Source organism: Malus sylvestris, chromosome 15 (assembly GCF_916048215.2).
Source record: "Malus sylvestris chromosome 15, drMalSylv7.2, whole genome shotgun sequence".
Lineage (NCBI taxonomy): Eukaryota > Viridiplantae > Streptophyta > Magnoliopsida > Rosales > Rosaceae > Malus > Malus sylvestris.
The window spans coordinates 48,951,623-48,965,803 of record NC_062274.1 but is presented as its reverse complement, the minus strand read 5'-3'; the positions used below and the strand labels follow the sequence as shown (position 1 = coordinate 48,965,803).

At 37.3% G+C, this 14,181-nt stretch overlaps 2 pseudogenes; one reads left to right on the top strand and one right to left on the bottom strand.

Annotated features, from left to right (window-relative positions):
* Window positions 1–7,878: 7,878 nt before the first annotated feature.
* On the bottom strand, window positions 7,879–13,383 carry LOC126601819 (pentatricopeptide repeat-containing protein At3g13880-like; annotated as a pseudogene).
* Window positions 13,384–14,018: 635 nt separating this feature from the next.
* The window catches only part of LOC126603062 (pentatricopeptide repeat-containing protein At3g13880-like), a 58,459-nt pseudogene continuing 58,296 nt past the window's right edge, over window positions 14,019–14,181 (top strand).

Below are 14,181 nucleotides of genomic sequence, written 5' to 3'. Positions count from 1 at the left end.
GAAAATCCAACCTTCAAAGCATGTGTGTTTTCAATTATTTAAGCAATTGGAATAGCTACGTAGGAGTGTTGTTGGTAAAGGTTAAACTCTAGCATATTGTCAATCTATTTTTCTTCAGTCATTTATTTTATCTTGAATTTCCTTATTTAGTTGTTTTGTTTAAGTTGAATCATTATTCTTATAAATCAATTCCCATTTTAGATATTTGTTTAAGTCACATCCAGTAATATTTAGTTTCGTCAAATTAGTGTAATTCTTAGAGTTAAATAAGTTAAATACACAAAAACTCGTAAAATGTTTATATCAGTCCCTGAGGAGATCGACCTTGCTTGAGCCATTCTATACTACAAACACTTGTTCTCTTGCAAGAATTTTCTATGGTTTAACCCTTTGTTTTACAAGTGGTAAAATCGCTATCAGATTACAACCTCACCAAAATCACACTCACAGTTGAACAGAATAAAATACAAGAAATAAAGACACCGAGAAATTTACGAGGTTCGGCAAAAACCTGCCTACGTCCCCGGAGAGATATTGCTCTTCACTATGAGAATAACAGTACAAGTACACATGAGTTAAATCGACATAACCCAATCCCAAATCTCTTGTACACCCACTCATAGAATTTTCCCAAAAGCCTCACTCTACCCTAAGAGTTCTTTCACTAGAATACTTTTCACTCTAGCTCTCTTGATTTTCTCTCACCCATGCCCATGCTTTCCCATGGGAGAGTCGAATGCTCTCACCCTTTGGATGCTCTCTGATGTCTTCTCAGGAGAGAGCCAAATCTCTCTCTCTCTTTTCTCCACTTCGGCTCCTTGCAATTAAATGGACAGAAAAGTGAGTCAACTTCTCCTTTTTTTCATAGACACAATGATGATCCATCATGCTCCATTTTCTCAAAACCCAAAACCACTTTCGGCATGCAAATGGGAAATGAATAAAAAATGCCAAAACAAAGGAATCCCATGAAACGTCATCATTGTCTTCCACTATTAGCCAAAATGAGATATGGACATATTTGGCCACTATTCCGAAAGCATAACACACAAAGTCACTTAATTGTTAACAGCTCAAAATATGAGCCAATAACAACAATCTCCACCTTGGCGAATATACTGTGCAAAAAATCCTTGCACCCATCACCAAAGTCCATTGGCCTTACGTACCAGCATACACACACTGAATAAACCTCGTTGGTCCTGTTCCGATTCAGTCACTGCCAATGCATGTGCAGCTGCTGCAAGCTAAAAATCACAATTTAGCTTCAGACAGGATCTCGACACATCCTCGTCTCCTCCAACAGTTTTTTTTCCCCTTCTTTATTGTCTGCAACTTGGAAACTCGTCAGTGCACCCGTTTCCAGCAACAACCCATCGAGCCAGACAAAATTCCCCACACTTCTCTTCCTTCAGGACCATCTCATCACCTGTGAATCCCATAGCTCCATCTGCTGCAAATCCCTTGCAACACTCGAGACTAAACATCACCAAGAGAAATGTTGCTTCGAGTACCTAGAGGGCATACTCGAAGTCTTCCACCATAAACTTGCTACAACTCGGTCTAGCACCTGTAGCACTGTGGACCCTTGCCTCCGGAACCGGATCTGAACCTGCTGTCTCTCTCAGATCCTCTTTCCAATTTTCTTCCACAATTCCAACCTTTAATAACTTAAGCAGTCTTGTGCCCACCATTATCCATGGTCTCCTTTGTGTATCATTCCACACCAAAGAAGCTTGCACCTGCTCCAAACTTACTGTAACTTTCCATGCAGTAAAGTTTCACAAGGTTCTAAGACAAATCTGAAAGTGAGGTAAGAAGAAAGAGGCCTTTGTCTTCTTTCTCAACATCAACTTTCGTAGTTGATCTAAGCATCCCTGAACACGGCTTCCATTTCTTCAGGCTTCCATTACTCTCCATTACCAAGAGTAAAATCGCCTCTCCCTTTAAACTGCTCAACTGAAAATTCCATGGTGAACAACAAATCTGGACCTCCAACGAACCAAGCTTCCAACGAGCTCTGATACCAATTGTTGTGCCTTGGCCCGTTCATTAGTGCGGAAACGAGATTCAGATTACAACCTCACCAAAATCACACTCACAGTTGAACAGAATAAAATACAAGAAATAAAGACACCGAGAAATTTACAAGGTTCGGCAAAAACCTACCTACGTCCCCGGAGAGATATTGCTCTTCACTATGAGAATAACAGTACAAGTACACATAAGTTAAATCGACATAACCCAATCCCAAATCTCTTGTACACCCACTCATAGAATTTTCCCAAAAGCCTCACTCTACCCCAAGAGTTCTTTCACTAGAATACTTTTCACTCTAGCTCTCTTGATTTTCTCTCACCCATGCCCATGCTTTCCCATGGGAGAGTCGAATGCTCTCACCCTTTGGATGCTCTCTGATGTCTTCTCAGGAGAGAGCCAAATCTCTCTCTCTCTTTTCTCCACTTCGGCTCCTTGCAATTAAATGGACAGAAAAGTGAGTCAACTTCTCCTTTTTTTCATAGACACAATGATGATCCATCATGCTCCCTTTTCTCAAAACCCAAAACCACTTTCGGCATGCAAATGGGAAATGAATAAAAAATGCCAAAACAAAGGAATCACATGAAACATCATCATTGTCTTCCACTATTAGCCAAAATGAGATATGGACATATTTGGCCACTATTCCGAAAGCATAACACACAAAGTCATTTAATTGTTAACAGCTCAAAATATGAGCCAATCACAACAGATCATTGTTGTACAATACTCTTGCGTAACCAGCATAAGCCTTGTTTACTAGATTAAAGTACTGATTATTACTTCCCTGATACTGTCTAAATAGATTGCATGAAGTAGGCCTCATGTAACGATCTGGATTTCATAAAGCAAGGGCAAGGATGATCCTTAGTACAGGACCTAAAAAATGGATGGTCCCGATCATTGAGCAGACTGAAATTGGGATGTTCCTGATTAATGCATGTATCAGTGACAGTGCTCCTGAGTCCTGACTAATGCATCTTAAATTGTTAATGTTGAAACTGCCAAGCCTATTCCAGATGTAGAAGTGACTTCTGCGCACAAAGGAATAGAACCATAGTTGCCAGATACAAGTATAATTCGAGTTCGCAGTTCCATTCGGATACGGGATTCAGTAGTAATATAAAGTATCATTCGCCAGAGAGTAGGCATAAACAGTACGATTTTCAGTTCGATTTGTTTTAAATTCGTTAAAGAATGTAAATTAGTTTGTTTATAAAAATATTGATAATAATACATTTATAATTAGTTTGTATTTAAAAATATTGATAATAATACATTTCATTGGAAGATGAATAGATAGGAATTAAAATTAAAATGACTTTGATACCAAAGACTTATCATTTCCCTTGGTTATTTCTTCGTGTAATCATCATTTATCTCTTTAATATTTTTTATTAAATATCCATTAAACAAATAATTAATTTATTTGTACACGTTTCCTATCATTTCCCTTTGTTATATCTTCTCGATTCTCACCGTTCCCATTCCAGTTCTCTGCCTCCTCTCTCTCTCCACTTTCTTCTATTTCCCCGACCTCTCCTTTTTCTCCTTCACCGACAAACACAAACCCTAATAGGAACCTGCCCATTATGATCTCTTCTCGAGGGGGTGAGCAAGTCACCTCAGTTCTTCAGAAAGTCTCCTCGACAACTACAAGGACGACATCGGCGAATTTTACGGTAACCCAGGTACGTTTTTTCAGTTCTTTGTTCAAGTTTTGTCTAATCGGTTAGAGACACCGAATTCACAACCGAACCGTCAAAGTATTGGTATGGACAGAGTTCGGACACTAAATGGCCGAATCTGGCAACTATAACTTTCAAGGATTCCTATTGAACTGAAATGTGGTGATTGGGATATTAAAGTCGTTCCCTGGATTGGTGGTAGAATTATTTCCATGATGCACCGTCCTTCAGGTAGTACTTTTACGATTATCTTTTATTTATTAATATATGTAGAATGTATTTTATTTATATGGTCGCTTAATATATTTAACTTATGAATAAACCATTGACCAATATTCATGTACTCATGGTGGATATCATACTTCACTCCACTGTAGTTATCAAATAGATTTACTTTTCTGTCCAACAAAATTACCCATGAAACAGCTACCACTGCACGATTCCACAAAATACTAGTTTTCCACCACCAAAAGACATACTTTTCACAATGAATGTTTAAGAATGAATTAAGAATTTAGCCCAAGTAATCCCTGCAACCTCAACTAACAGCCACCACAGCCCCAAAGAACATAGAGAATGTAAAACTAAGTGAGTTTAAAATGAGCCTCCTTTTTGCACTAATAACACCAATGAGGAGAAAGATAAATATTGGGTCTTCTTGTTTGTAACTAATTACAAGTGTTTGCTCTTCTATGAGATACGATTCATGCCAAAAGGCGAACCTTAGGAGCGGACTTTCAAATCATTTTAGCAGGCTGGAACACAGCAAGGTACTACTTTCGGTTATTACACGGAGAACTAAAAATATCTTACAAGTTACAATCCCTAGTGTGGCAAACTCCTAGCATGGACTATGTGCTGAAACCTGAATATTCTCCAAAACAATCCCTAGTGTGGCAAACTCCTCGATCTCTTATGTTCACATAAATTTCTTCAATCTCTTATGTTCACATAAATTTCTAAACCCACCCTGACTTTAAGTCATTTTCTTTCACTTTTTTGGGTAATGAGGCTAAATAGACTAAATTTTGTTTTAGTGATACTCTTATGATTGATACTTTCATGTGGTGATTTCAGGGACACAGTGGCTTCACAGTAGAGTTGACATTAATGGGTATGAAGAGTATAGTGGTACTGAGTGTAAGTTAACTATAATATACACACTAAAAGTACTAACCTTGAGAAGCCATTGAGTCCAAGCGTAATGATGAAACGCGAACACAGCAGTAAGCAAAGATCTTCCGCTCCTAGTACACGCCTTATGCACTCCTATAAGGGGTAGGGTTTTGTGCTAGAATGTGTGTACAAGAGTGGGGACCCAAGCCTTATATTTATAGGTGAGTATATTAGGTTTCTGGCCCATAAAGAAATCCCTAATACATATCTTTAGCACCTCTAGAATCCATGACCTAATAGGAAAGATATTCCCAATCATTATAAGTTTACTTGACCACCAAGTAATCCGGGATAACCAAATATTTCTTCCTATCTTGTATTCTTAATCAATTAGGACTCCTAAATAGATGTAAGCCCAATAAAAGTCTTATATTCTCCCACTTGGGCGAGACATCTATTCAAAAGTTCTCTTTGGGATCAAGAATCAATTTCCTTATGCGCGCAACCTTGGAAGATCATTTGATAACAATTTCCTTATGTGTAATCTGAACGAGGAAGAACAAAAACTGACACATTTAGGAGGAGAAACTTGCCACAGATGATACTGTTCCAAGGTCAAATGCTTCTCTACCAAGCAGTCAATCAATTGCTTCTCTACCTAGCATGTCCAATAATAAATGAAAGTGTTGGAAAAGGAAATAGGATGAAAGCATATAACAGATGAAGAAAAGCTAAAAAATCAAGGGAACTTTAACGAAAAGCACCCGGTACTGTTCACTTTAACGAAAAACCACATTTTTACACTAAAAAGTCAATCCTGGTACTATTCACTTTACCCTTTATTTTGTCCTTATCATTAAAACTCAAAGTTTTCAAGCCCTTTTCATTAGTTTTCCTAAAAATCAATTATGTAAAGATTTAAGGAAATATGTTTCTTTTGGGGGGGGGGGGGAACAAACAAGGAAACAATTTCAAAGGATTTAGGGATTTTCTTATTCCACGGTCTTGTCTTATTGTGGTCTAGTAATGGTCTCAATTCAACATAATGAACAAATTATATAGTTTTGTACTTTTTTCTAGACAAATATTTCCTAGAAAAACTAAGAACTTGTTGATATGTTAAAATAAATATAAAGTTAAAAAATCTACTCATGACTTTTTAGTGTACTATTTTCTATCGAAAAAACTGAGCCAAGGCAAATAAATTTGTCGCACTTTCCATTATACTAAATTTAAATCATTGAGATCAGTAAATTATACCTAAATATACCAGGCTCATTTGACATATTTGTGTACCGATGAATCCAATCTAGTTTCCCATACGATGTTTTCAAATCTGTTTTAACTTCGTCCCATGTACCTTCTTCCAAATAGGATCCATTTATTCTGTGTCTTTGAGTTTTGACTGAAGGACTCTTGTACTTCCACAAGAGAGCATTTATCCAGGTATCCAGGTAATAATCTCAATTCTCAATACATATTACATACACAATGCAGCTACCAATAATCTCTACAAGAACAAGCACCATCTCTGAAATGATGAAAACGAATAGGATCTCTTAGGATTATTTCTCTTTTTTCCACCTCAGAGAAGAGCTTCATTGTTGTATGACAATCATAGCAGACTCTCAAATTCTTCATCACCCTAATTGGAGTTGATGGTGGCAAGCTGATAATTCCAAAAGTTACATCTAACTTTTACTGTGGTAGTTCACTTTGTTGTCCTTAAGTTCCGGTTCAGAAGTAATCAACTTACCAACAATACAATATATTTTCTGTATCTTACGCAACATTTCTTCCAACCGAGTATAAATTAATTGAACCATATGGTGAGACCGATCACCACTAACAAAAGAATGAACTTTGTTTCCTATCTCTATCCAACTTAGACCAGGTTCCTTCTTAACTCCTCGATTTTTCATCAGTTCCCTAATTCTTTTGGTCGGTAACTCTATCCCAGCATCATTGTAAATGTTGTACAGAAGAACATATGATGCAGCAGCTTGAGGTTCAAGATCAATTAGCTTTTCTGCAACACGTTTTGTAGCAACAGTGTCCATATAAACCCTGCAAGCGCTCAACAAGGCTCGCCACATAACTGGATTATCCTCAAAATATGAGTTGAAAATAAACTTCTCAGCATTTGCTAGCCTTCCTGCACGACCTAGGAGATCAACAACGCAGGCAGAGTGCTCTACATTGGTTGACATGCCATAATCTTTTTCATTGTTTCAAAATATCTGCATTAACAAGAAGAGTCAAGAAATTAACACACCCTGGAAGTGAGCATTTAAAGTGCTTTCACAAGTGTTCATTTTTACAAACCAAATATTGGGTTGCAATTGAAAAGGCCTGACATGATGACCTAGAAACAAAACAACAACAACAACAACAAAACCTTTTCCCACTAAGTGGGGTCGACTGTATGAATCTTAGAAAGTCATTCCGCTCGGTTATGTGCCACGTCTTTCGTTAGATCCAAGTGCTCTAAGTCTTTTCTTAGAGTCTCTTCCAAAGTCACATGATGACCTAGAAACAACAAAATAAATTTCAAAATGGCATACCTCTCCAAATGCTTCCTATTCAATTATAAATTGATTCCCAACAGTTCAACACTACAAAACAATACATTATCCTCATTACATCCAAATGCTCCACCCTTTCTTCCCTTCATGACTTCTTAGATGGATTACTACGCTATTGTTAATTTCAGTTCCCTGCAACTTATCACCTCTTACTTTCCCAACCAAGTCCCAAATTCAGGAAAATTACTTACTGAAAAAAGTGAATTTTCAGGGATTTAGGGATTTTCTTATTCCACGGTCTTGTCTTATTGTGGTCTAGTAATGGTCTCAATTCAACATAATGAACAAATTATATAGTTTTGTACTTTTTTCTAGACAAATATTTCCTAGAAAAACTAAGAACTTGTTGATATGTTAAAATAAATATAAAGTTAAAAAATCTACTCATGACTTTTTAGTGTACTATTTTCTATCGAAAAAACTGAGCCAAGGCAAATAAATTTGTCGCACTTTCCATTATACTAAATTTAAATCATTGAGATCAGTAAATTATACCTAAATATACCAGGCTCATTTGACATATTTGTGTACCGATGAATCCAATCTAGTTTCCCATACGATGTTTTCAAATCTGTTTTAACTTCGTCCCATGTACCTTCTTCCAAATAGGATCCATTTATTCTGTGTCTTTGAGTTTTGACTGAAGGACTCTTGTACTTCCACAAGAGAGCATTTATCCAGGTATCCAGGTAATAATCTCAATTCTCAATACATATTACATACACAATGCAGCTACCAATAATCTCTACAAGAACAAGCACCATCTCTGAAATGATGAAAACGAATAGGATCTCTTAGGATTATTTCTCTTTTTTCCACCTCAGAGAAGAGCTTCATTGTTGTATGACAATCATAGCAGACTCTCAAATTCTTCATCACCCTAATTGGAGTTGATGGTGGCAAGCTGATAATTCCAAAAGTTACATCTAACTTTTACTGTGGTAGTTCACTTTGTTGTCCTTAAGTTCCGGTTCAGAAGTAATCAACTTACCAACAATACAATATATTTTCTGTATCTTACGCAACATTTCTTCCAACCGAGTATAAATTAATTGAACCATATGGTGAGACCGATCACCACTAACAAAAGAATGAACTTTGTTTCCTATCTCTATCCAACTTAGACCAGGTTCCTTCTTAACTCCTCGATTTTTCATCAGTTCCCTAATTCTTTTGGTCGGTAACTCTATCCCAGCATCATTGTAAATGTTGTACAGAAGAACATATGATGCAGCAGCTTGAGGTTCAAGATCAATTAGCTTTTCTGCAACACGTTTTGTAGCAACAGTGTCCATATAAACCCTGCAAGCGCTCAACAAGGCTCGCCACATAACTGGATTATCCTCAAAATATGAGTTGAAAATAAACTTCTCAGCATTTGCTAGCCTTCCTGCACGACCTAGGAGATCAACAACGCAGGCAGAGTGCTCTACATTGGTTGACATGCCATAATCTTTTTCATTGTTTCAAAATATCTGCATTAACAAGAAGAGTCAAGAAATTAACACACCCTGGAAGTGAGCATTTAAAGTGCTTTCACAAGTGTTCATTTTTACAAACCAAATATTGGGTTGCAATTGAAAAGGCCTGACATGATGACCTAGAAACAAAACAACAACAACAACAACAAAACCTTTTCCCACTAAGTGGGGTCGACTGTATGAATCTTAGAAAGTCATTCCGCTCGGTTATGTGCCACGTCTTTCGTTAGATCCAAGTGCTCTAAGTCTTTTCTTAGAGTCTCTTCCAAAGTCACATGATGACCTAGAAACAACAAAATAAATTTCAAAATGGCATACCTCTCCAAATGCTTCCTATTCAATTATAAATTGATTCCCAACAGTTCAACACTACAAAACAATACATTATCCTCATTACATCCAAATGCTCCACCCTTTCTTCCCTTCATGACTTCTTAGATGGATTACTACGCTATTGTTAATTTCAGTTCCCTGCAACTTATCACCTCTTACTTTCCCAACCAAGTCCCAAATTCAGGAAAATTACTTACTGAAAAAAGTGAATTTTCAGGGATTTAGGGATTTTCTTATTCCACGGTCTTGTCTTATTGTGGTCTAGTAATGGTCTCAATTCAACATAATGAACAAATTATATAGTTTTGTACTTTTTTCTAGACAAATATTTCCTAGAAAAACTAAGAACTTGTTGATATGTTAAAATAAATATAAAGTTAAAAAATCTACTCATGACTTTTTAGTGTACTATTTTCTATCGAAAAAACTGAGCCAAGGCAAATAAATTTGTCGCACTTTCCATTATACTAAATTTAAATCATTGAGATCAGTAAATTATACCTAAATATACCAGGCTCATTTGACATATTTGTGTACCGATGAATCCAATCTAGTTTCCCATACGATGTTTTCAAATCTGTTTTAACTTCGTCCCATGTACCTTCTTCCAAATAGGATCCATTTATTCTGTGTCTTTGAGTTTTGACTGAAGGACTCTTGTACTTCCACAAGAGAGCATTTATCCAGGTATCCAGGTAATAATCTCAATTCTCAATACATATTACATACACAATGCAGCTACCAATAATCTCTACAAGAACAAGCACCATCTCTGAAATGATGAAAACGAATAGGATCTCTTAGGATTATTTCTCTTTTTTCCACCTCAGAGAAGAGCTTCATTGTTGTATGACAATCATAGCAGACTCTCAAATTCTTCATCACCCTAATTGGAGTTGATGGTGGCAAGCTGATAATTCCAAAAGTTACATCTAACTTTTACTGTGGTAGTTCACTTTGTTGTCCTTAAGTTCCGGTTCAGAAGTAATCAACTTACCAACAATACAATATATTTTCTGTATCTTACGCAACATTTCTTCCAACCGAGTATAAATTAATTGAACCATATGGTGAGACCGATCACCACTAACAAAAGAATGAACTTTGTTTCCTATCTCTATCCAACTTAGACCAGGTTCCTTCTTAACTCCTCGATTTTTCATCAGTTCCCTAATTCTTTTGGTCGGTAACTCTATCCCAGCATCATTGTAAATGTTGTACAGAAGAACATATGATGCAGCAGCTTGAGGTTCAAGATCAATTAGCTTTTCTGCAACACGTTTTGTAGCAACAGTGTCCATATAAACCCTGCAAGCGCTCAACAAGGCTCGCCACATAACTGGATTATCCTCAAAATATGAGTTGAAAATAAACTTCTCAGCATTTGCTAGCCTTCCTGCACGACCTAGGAGATCAACAACGCAGGCAGAGTGCTCTACATTGGTTGACATGCCATAATCTTTTTCATTGTTTCAAAATATCTGCATTAACAAGAAGAGTCAAGAAATTAACACACCCTGGAAGTGAGCATTTAAAGTGCTTTCACAAGTGTTCATTTTTACAAACCAAATATTGGGTTGCAATTGAAAAGGCCTGACATGATGACCTAGAAACAAAACAACAACAACAACAACAAAACCTTTTCCCACTAAGTGGGGTCGACTGTATGAATCTTAGAAAGTCATTCCGCTCGGTTATGTGCCACGTCTTTCGTTAGATCCAAGTGCTCTAAGTCTTTTCTTAGAGTCTCTTCCAAAGTCACATGATGACCTAGAAACAACAAAATAAATTTCAAAATGGCATACCTCTCCAAATGCTTCCTATTCAATTATAAATTGATTCCCAACAGTTCAACACTACAAAACAATACATTATCCTCATTACATCCAAATGCTCCACCCTTTCTTCCCTTCATGACTTCTTAGATGGATTACTACGCTATTGTTAATTTCAGTTCCCTGCAACTTATCACCTCTTACTTTCCCAACCAAGTCCCAAATTCAGGAAAATTACTTACTGAAAAAAGTGAAGTGCAGAATATTAACCATTGGTGAATTGTGAACAAAAACAAGGAGCGAGAAGCATAAGATGAAGTTTGTTTCACTTTCAAAAAGGTTTGAACTAAAAGAAAGAACAAGAGATGTGTGAAGAAGGAAAATGGAGGGAAATTGTTTATGTTACTGTATTTGGTTCCTTGAAGAATACGTAAGGAAATTCTTACAAATATACATACTTCGTATCATATTTCACATATTTTTCCCAAAAACTTTGAGAAGGAAAATGGAGTTATTTAATCTTGTTTCCTTATCTTTACGATTTATTTCAAATCAAACAAAAGCAATGAAATTTAAATTTTCAGTTTCTATAACCTACCGCAAACCTTCTTCTACTAGCCCTCCATGACTACATGTAGTCAGAACTCCAAGGAAAGTGATATGGTTGGATGCAATTCCACAAGTCTTCATCAACTCAAAAAGATTCAAGGCTTCATTTGCACATCCATGTTGTGCTTTGCTACATATCATCACGGACCAGGAAACCACATTAGGATTCTCTACCTCTGTAAAGGAAAAATTAGCAGAATCAATATCTCCAGATTTTGCATACATGCATATCTGTAAAATTTGAACAACAGTGAATTTCCCAAATCCAGCTTTTACAGCATATCCTTGGATCTGCTCTCCAGATCTTGCTGCAGCCAAATCAGCACACGCACCTTGCATGCTTGATATTATGAATTCATCAGGCTTCATTCTAGATTCCAAGAGTCTATAAAATAAATCAAATGCACTTTCAATTTCCCCATTTTGGATATAACCTGCAACCATGGATGTCCACGAGACAATATCTAGCCTAGGAGTTAAGTTAAAGCATCTCAACGCATAATTGGATAAACCCAAAGAACAGTAGAAATCAATAAGCCCACTTCCAATGAATTCATCTCCCTATAGGTCATACTTGTAGACTTGAGTGTGAACTTGTTTCTCGTACTTAAGAGCTTCAACCGATTTACAAGCTCTCAATATGATTGAGAAAGTAAAGGTTGATGGCTAGATTCCTAAGCTTTGCATCTCTGATAGAAGATTAAACACTTCATTTGCATGTCCATAAGAAAAGGTCTCTATTTGGAGAAACCCCGCAATCATGGCATTATACAAAACAACATTGCGGTAAGGCATGCATTTGAATATTTGTATCTCCTCACCTAAGCCACAACCCTCACTGATGCATATTCACTAGAGTGGTCAATGTTTCCTCGTTAGCACCAATTCGAGCATAGCAAGCAATCAAGGAATTCCATGAGACATGGTCCAAGCTATCCGAACTCTGAAACAAATTCCTAGCATGATCAACTCGGCCCCACTTGGAGTACATATCAATAAGAGAATTGGTCAGAACAACTTCTGAGCCCGACCCGTTGACGACTATCAATCCATAAACCAGCTTACCCAGCTCAAAATCACCGGTTTGACCACACACACTTAAAACACCAGCATAAGTAAACCTATCAAGTTTTAAACCAGCCATTCTTGCTTCGTTAAAAACACCCATTGCCTTATCAAACAGACCTACCTCGTTATATCCAGAAATAAAGGAGTTGTACGAAATGAGATTCTGCTTAGGCATTTTATCGAACAGGTGGCGTGCATTGTCGAATTCTCCAAGCCTGGAATACATGGTGAGAAGATTCTTGAGAAAAAACATACAGGGCTTAAAGGAGGTTTTGATGATGTGGGCGTGGGCAAGTTTGCCATGGAGTGAAGACCCAGTTTTGGTAGCGTGTTGGACAAGTTTTGTATAGGCAACATTGTCAAGAGAATAGTTGGGATGATAAAGTTGAGAGCACTACTGTGGAGTAGGTGCGGGTTGAGGCAACATACTGGGTTCTTTTACTTGACCATTGGAAATCAGAGGGTCGAAAAGTTGAATGGAAATAGGACACTCAGGTTTTAGGGGCCCTGATTTATGGAGCAACATGATTCAAGTCGACAGCGATTGCGGTTCTACGACGACATGGCGATGACCGTCGTCTTCTTTCCCGTGCTTTTGAATCAGCCGCTCTGCAGAGCTTTTCAAATTTAGCCTTCTCTTCTCAACCAATGTTCCAAAGTTCAAACTCGAAAGGACTTCTTTTTAGCCCGAAAATGTCGAACCGGTCTAAAATTTTGTTTGTAGTCGAAACCTAGTGCAATGAAGAGTCTTAATAGGATATTCATAGTCGAGACCTAGTGCAATGAAGAGTCTTAATAGGTTAAGGATGCTGAGATTCAAGAGATGAATTTGGTTTGTTAATTAGCTTGGTTTAAAGTCCTATTGGAGTTAGGATTGGCTGAGACCTAATCAAATTAGGTTGAGAAGTTCTAATCCGAGTACGATTCTAGCTCGGCCATGAAGGGGTTTGCTACTATAAATAAAGAAGAGAATGCATCATTCAATGCCTCTCCATGGACTTTGGAAATTTGGTTTGTAGTCGAGACCTAGTGCAATGAAGAGTCTTAATAGGTTAAGGATGCTAAGATTCAGGAGATGAATTTGGTTTGTTAATTAGCTTGGTTCAAAGTCCTATTGAAGTTAGGATTGGCTGAGACCTAATCAATTAGGTTGAGAAGTTCTAATCCGAGTACGATTCTAGCTTGACCATGAGGGGGTTTGCTACTATAAATAAACAAGAGAATGCATCATTCAATGCCCCTCCATGGACTTTGGAGATTCACTTAGACCGGTTCGACATTTTCGGGCTAAAAAGAAGTCATTTCGAGTTTGGACTTTGGACCATGGGTCGAGAAAAGAAGGCTAAATTTGAAAAGCTCTGCAGAGCGGCTGATTCAAAAGCATGGGAAAGAAGACGACGGTCGTCGCCATGTCGTCGTAGAACCGCAATCGTTGTTGACTTGAATCATGTTGCTCCATAAATTAGGGCTTCCAAAACTTGAGTGT